The sequence below is a fragment of the Cornus florida genome, unplaced genomic scaffold (assembly GCF_030987335.1).
Source record: "Cornus florida cultivar Cherokee Brave unplaced genomic scaffold, ASM3098733v1 CherokeeBrave_3.0.0_Hap2_Chr06, whole genome shotgun sequence".
NCBI classification, from domain to species: Eukaryota; Viridiplantae; Streptophyta; class Magnoliopsida; order Cornales; family Cornaceae; genus Cornus; species Cornus florida.
The window spans coordinates 12,017,020-12,022,606 of NW_026775576.1; the positions used below are offsets into that span (position 1 = coordinate 12,017,020).

Here is a 5,587-nt window from a genome sequence, read left to right on the forward strand (position 1 = left end):
GTTGACTTATTCTAGTGCATACATGATCGTAGATCACTTAGTCGTCCTCTTGCTCCTGTAAATCAAAATCTCGAAGTTTCCCTTCAGCGTTTAAGAGGTATACTAGGGATGTTCATCCTAATCTTTCAAATTTTGATCCTCCATCACCTTTAATGGAAGACCCAATTAAAGATCTTGGTCATGTGGATCACAAAGGTGTGTACCACCCACAACTTCATAATTTGGAACCCCAAGGTGTGCATCCACCCTTAGGAATTCCAAGACCAATCAATCATGTTGTGCAACAACCTAATCTAGGGTTGCCAAGGCCAAATGTTGTTCCCAATTGGTGAGCAACAACATCAATATGTTCAAATGGCATACCCTCCTCCCAATCCTCTCAATCTTCCAATGGTCCTTAGCGATCGTTACACTCCAAATCAATATAATGCACCCACTTACATTTAGTTGCCAAATTTCTGTGCTCATCATTATGAGATTAAGGCTTCCACCATTAACATGTGCCCCCTTTTCTATGGGTTGAGTAATGAAGAGCCTTATAAACATTTAGATGAGTTCTTGGAAGTTTGTTCCACCGTAAAAATCACGAATGTGCCGGAAGAAGTTCTTAAAATGAAACTTTTCCCTTTCACTCTTTGAGATAAAGCTAAATATTGGTTTAACCATTTGGGACCAAATACAATCACCTCTTGGGCACAATTGCTACAAGAGTTCCTAAAGAAGTACTACCCCGCGAGTCGAACCGATTCCATGAGAACTTTCATTCGTGAATTTGCACAAGAAGAATGAGAACCCCTTCATGAAGCATGGGAACGTTTGAATGACTTGCTCCGGAAATGTCCACATTATGACATTCCTAAGTGGGAATTAGTTCAATGTTTCTTTGCAAGTGTATCTGATACCAATAAGGGCATTATTGATGCTTCACGTGGAGACAGCTACATAGAAAGAAATGAGGATGAAATTTAGCATCTTTTTTAAAAAATGAGTTCAAACTCAATGCATAGATCTTCATCTTCTAGGGGGGGTCGCCTAGCAAATGTGGGAGGAAAGAAAGCTTTATGTCAAATAGACATTTCCGTGGAAATTGCCGCCGAGGTCAAAAATCTTACTCAAAGGTTTGATAAATTCCTTTTGAATCAAGGTCCGGTAATTCAATCTTCTTTCCATTATTCCAATGAAATGTGCATGACTTGTTCTAGTTGTCCTCTTGGACAAATTATACTAAGTGAGTCTCAAGAACAAGCAAATGTTGCTTTCATTCATCAAGGGAACAACCCTTATTCCAATACTTACAATCCGGGTGAAAGAATCATCCAAACTTTGCATGGAAAAATCAAGGAGACGGTGCAAACCCTCCTCAAACTCAAGGTTACCAAGCAAAGTATGTTTCCCCACATCTCCAAAATCAAAATTCTCATGGTTACTATCCTTCATTCTATCCTCAAAATATGAATCAATATTCTCATCCTCAAGCATCAAATTCTCAATCCTACTCTCATCCTCAAGCATCAAATTCTCAATCTTACTCTAATCCAAATCAAGCGCCTCCTAAGAGTCCTACTTTTGAGGACAAGGTCTTGGAAGCCTTGGGTGATCTTCGAAAAGATAATCAATTGTTTCATCCTTACTTTCAATCAATTGCAAAGCTTGAAGCTCAAATTGGGCAATTAGCTAATTCTTTAAATGTGAGAGAGAAAGGTAAGTTGCCTAGTCAAACTAAGACCAATCCTAAGGGGCAATTTATAGCGCAAGCAAGTCCTTCATCTGGATTTTTTAGAAATGAGCAAGTTAAAATAATTACTACCTTGAGGAGTGGTAGGAAAGTGGACAATAAGGTAGAGTTACCTAAGGAAGATAGCGAACTAATGCAACCAAGTGGTTACATCCGTCCCATTCAAAATCCTATTCCTACTTCCTTGGATTCTAGTGGTTCCAAAAAGGACATTCTATCATCTTTATCATCATCTCCCCAATTAGAGCAGCCTTGTGAGCCAAAAGCTCCATTTCCTCAAGCATTGAGAGAGACTTTATCATTTGGGAGACAAGAAGGAAAAATTCATGGTATGATGGAATTGTTTAAACAAGTGAAAATTAATCTTCCTCTTCTAGATGCAATTAGGAAAATTCCACCATATGCAAAGTTCTTAAAGAAGTTGTGCACACAAAAGAGGAAGAGCAAAGGAAAGGACCTCAAAAAAGTGCTTCTAACTGAACAACTAAGTTCCATTCTTCTTTCTAACACTCCTCCTAAGTTCAAGGATCCGGGTGCTCCGACCATTTCTTGTGTTATTGGAAACCAAGAGGTTCGTAGAGTTTTCCTTGATTTATGTGCAAGTATTAATCTCATTCCATACTCTGTTTACTTGCAATTAGGAATAGGGGACTTGAAGCCAACATCAGTAGTAATCCAATTAGCCGATAGATCAATAAAGAAACCTAGGGGAATTGTTGAGGACATCTTAATTAAGGTTGATAAGTTTTATTTCCCGGTTGATTTTGTGGTACTTGATACTGAGCCAGTCCCTAATCTTACCAATCACATTCTAGTTATCCTAGGAAGACCATTCCATGCCACTGCTAATGCCACTATTAATTGTAGATCTGGCATTAAGGACATCTCTTTTGGCAACATGTTGGTTAAGCTTAATGTATTCAATGCGAGCCAACATCCTACAGATGAAGACGAGTGTTTCTTAGTGGATGTCTTAGATGAAACCATAGAGGAGAATCTTCCCTCTATTCTCTTTAAGAACCCTCTTGAGGCATGCCTTTGTGAAATGTTTGAAAATTGTGGTTTTGACACAGAAGGATCTATAAGTGAGGTGAATGCTTTGATGGACTCTGTGGCCACTTTAGATTTCCCACCTTGGAAAAGCAAGAAAGAACCTCTTCCTTCACTCTCTAGTACTCCACCAGTTCCTTCTCTCACCTCTCTTCCAACTCTTGAGCTTAAGCCTCTTCCATCCAATCTCAAATATGCCTTCTTAGGCCCAAAAGAGACTCTTTCGGTCATCATTGCTTCAAATCTTAAAAATGAACAAGAGAATGATATTTTGGAAGTGCTTAAAGCTAACAAAGAAGCCATTGGATGGAGTGTGGTTGACCTAAAAGCTATTGACCCTTCTATTTGTATGCATCGCATACATATGGAAGAGGATGAAAGGCCATTTCGGGATGCTCTAAGGAGATTGAACCCAAATATGAAGGAAGTTGTCATGAAGGAGGTTGTAAAACTTCTAGATACGGGAATCATTTATCCTATCTCTGATTCCAAGTGGGTTAGTCCAACTTAAGTGGTTCCTAAAAAGTTGGGAATCGCAGTTGTTGAAAATGCTAAGGGTGATGTCATATCGAAACGTAACGCCACTTCATAGCGTGTTTGCATAGATTACCGAAAGCTAAATTCCGCCACTAGGAATAACCATTTTCCATTGCCTTTCATTGATCAAATCTTGGAAAGATTAGCTGGTGGTGTGGTCAAGACCAAAGCATGCAAAAGTGCGTAGTGCAGCCAAGTTTAAATTTGTAAAGTGCCATTACTACCTCTAACTACTAATATAGCTAGGGTGAGTAGGGATCGTCCCAAGGGAAAGTAGGTGTATTTGTGCTTGGAGATCAATGTCGGATTAGTAGGTCAAGTGATCAAAGATGTTTTTGGTTGGTTAATTAAACTACAATATAAAGTAAATAAATGCAAAGTAAAGCAATTGAAATAGAATGGAATGTAGAAAATATATAAGAATGGTCTTAGGACTTAGAGGTCACCACAAAACATCACCTTCCTAGACACTCAATGTGTAATTATTGAGGGGAAATTATGTGTTGCAATACAAGTGTGTGTCATTAATTAAATCAACAAGCATAAGAGACCAAATAAGTATACATTTTCTAGCCAAACTAGTGAATAGCACAACATATCAAATTAAGCCATTATTCCTTCCTTTAAGTCCACAATCAATGCATATCATCAAATTAGAGAAATATACTACTTGCATTCATAAGTTTGGAACATCAAACAAGCATGTATTGTCCACCTATCTAAGAAAATAAGGCAACTATACTACAACTAAGCTAATGACATGAAAATTAAACTAATTAAACTAAAGTTATGACATAATCCATCAAGAAATAAGTATGAACCATCAAATAAACCTCAAGAGTATTCCATTTAAGCACTATGCCTTGACCATCACTAGATTCATAATATCAACACACATAGACATGCATTAATGTAACAAAATCTAGAGATAAACATATGAACATCCATTCTAGCATACATAGACATATGAATAGAATTAAATAAGCAATTGGAAGTATTAAACTACACAAATTATGGTAGAAACAAGATTTATATATATATCAAAGGTCAAGACAATAATTACAAAGCATCAATGTCTAGGAGGCATGTTTAGGGCTAGCTCTAGCGCCAAAAAGATGTTTAGCCACTCACTGATGTTGTCATCCAACCCTCAAGGGTTGTCTCCATGCTAGAAAATGATCTTCTTCCCCCTTGGTGGAAACCCTAAAAGAGAGGAAGAACTTTTCCAATTTGTGTATTCTCTTTCTAATCTCTAGCCAAGTCTCTCTAATCTCCACCTCCCCTTTTACCCAAAAATAACCAAAATCCTTATATAGGTAGCTCAAATGTCACACCCAATGGTTAGACCTCGTGCACTAGGACCTCCCTATGATTGCACCACAAGCACACATTTAATTTGGCTTAAAATCAACTTTTCACGTAACTCGAGGTAATTCGATCGATCTCAAGGTTGGTTCGATCGATCGAACCTTGGCAGCGTCTTTTTGGAATAAAGACAAGGCTGAGATATTTTTGGGAAGAGGATAAAAGTGGTAGGTGAGGATAAGATCAAAGATGTTTGATCAATTGAAGAAATGTTGGATCAATCGAAGAAGTTATTTTGCTGAGGATAAGGACAAAAGGCTCGATCCATCTTGGCATTGCTAGAATGATCACTGTGTAATCGATCTGAGCTTTATTCGATCGATCGAAGAGTGCTTCCTTTCACCAACTTGTTTCCACTTTACTCCTTTCTTCCATTAAGCTTGAGACTTTTATGCTCTAATTCAGCTAGATTAACTTATTTTAGGGATAAGTGCCTCAAAAAGGAAATAACATGAAATTAGATTAAAACGGGAAAATAAGATAGGATAAGGTACTAGAACGTTCAAGCTTAAGGGATTTAAATACACACTTTTTAGCGCTTATCACACCCCCAAACTTAAATATTGCTAGTCCCTAGCAATGAACTGTAAAGGAATAAAGGAATAAACAACTAATAACTATGAACTAGAAAGTAATAAATGGATAGCGCCACTTTCGTAGGGAACAAAATTGCATTTAGCATATGCAACAAGCCTTTTAAACCCCTAGGTTACCCCTAGTGGATGAGTGAAGTCTCATGAAGGTTTCCATAAATGATACCCACAAACATTAAGCTCATTCTCACAAAAGAGGCACCAATATTTCAAACAAGCATTGGCAGAAAACTACCTCAAGTATGCAATTTTTCAACTATTTCCAAGCAATCTCCTAAAATCTCAATATCAAGCAAACAACTATAGT

General features: G+C 37.6%; 1 pseudogene; it reads right to left on the reverse strand.

The window, feature by feature from the left end:
- Positions 1 to 756: 756 nt before the first annotated feature.
- On the reverse strand, positions 757 to 854 carry LOC132315270 (small nucleolar RNA R71; annotated as a pseudogene).
- Positions 855 to 5,587: the final 4,733 nt, after the last annotated feature.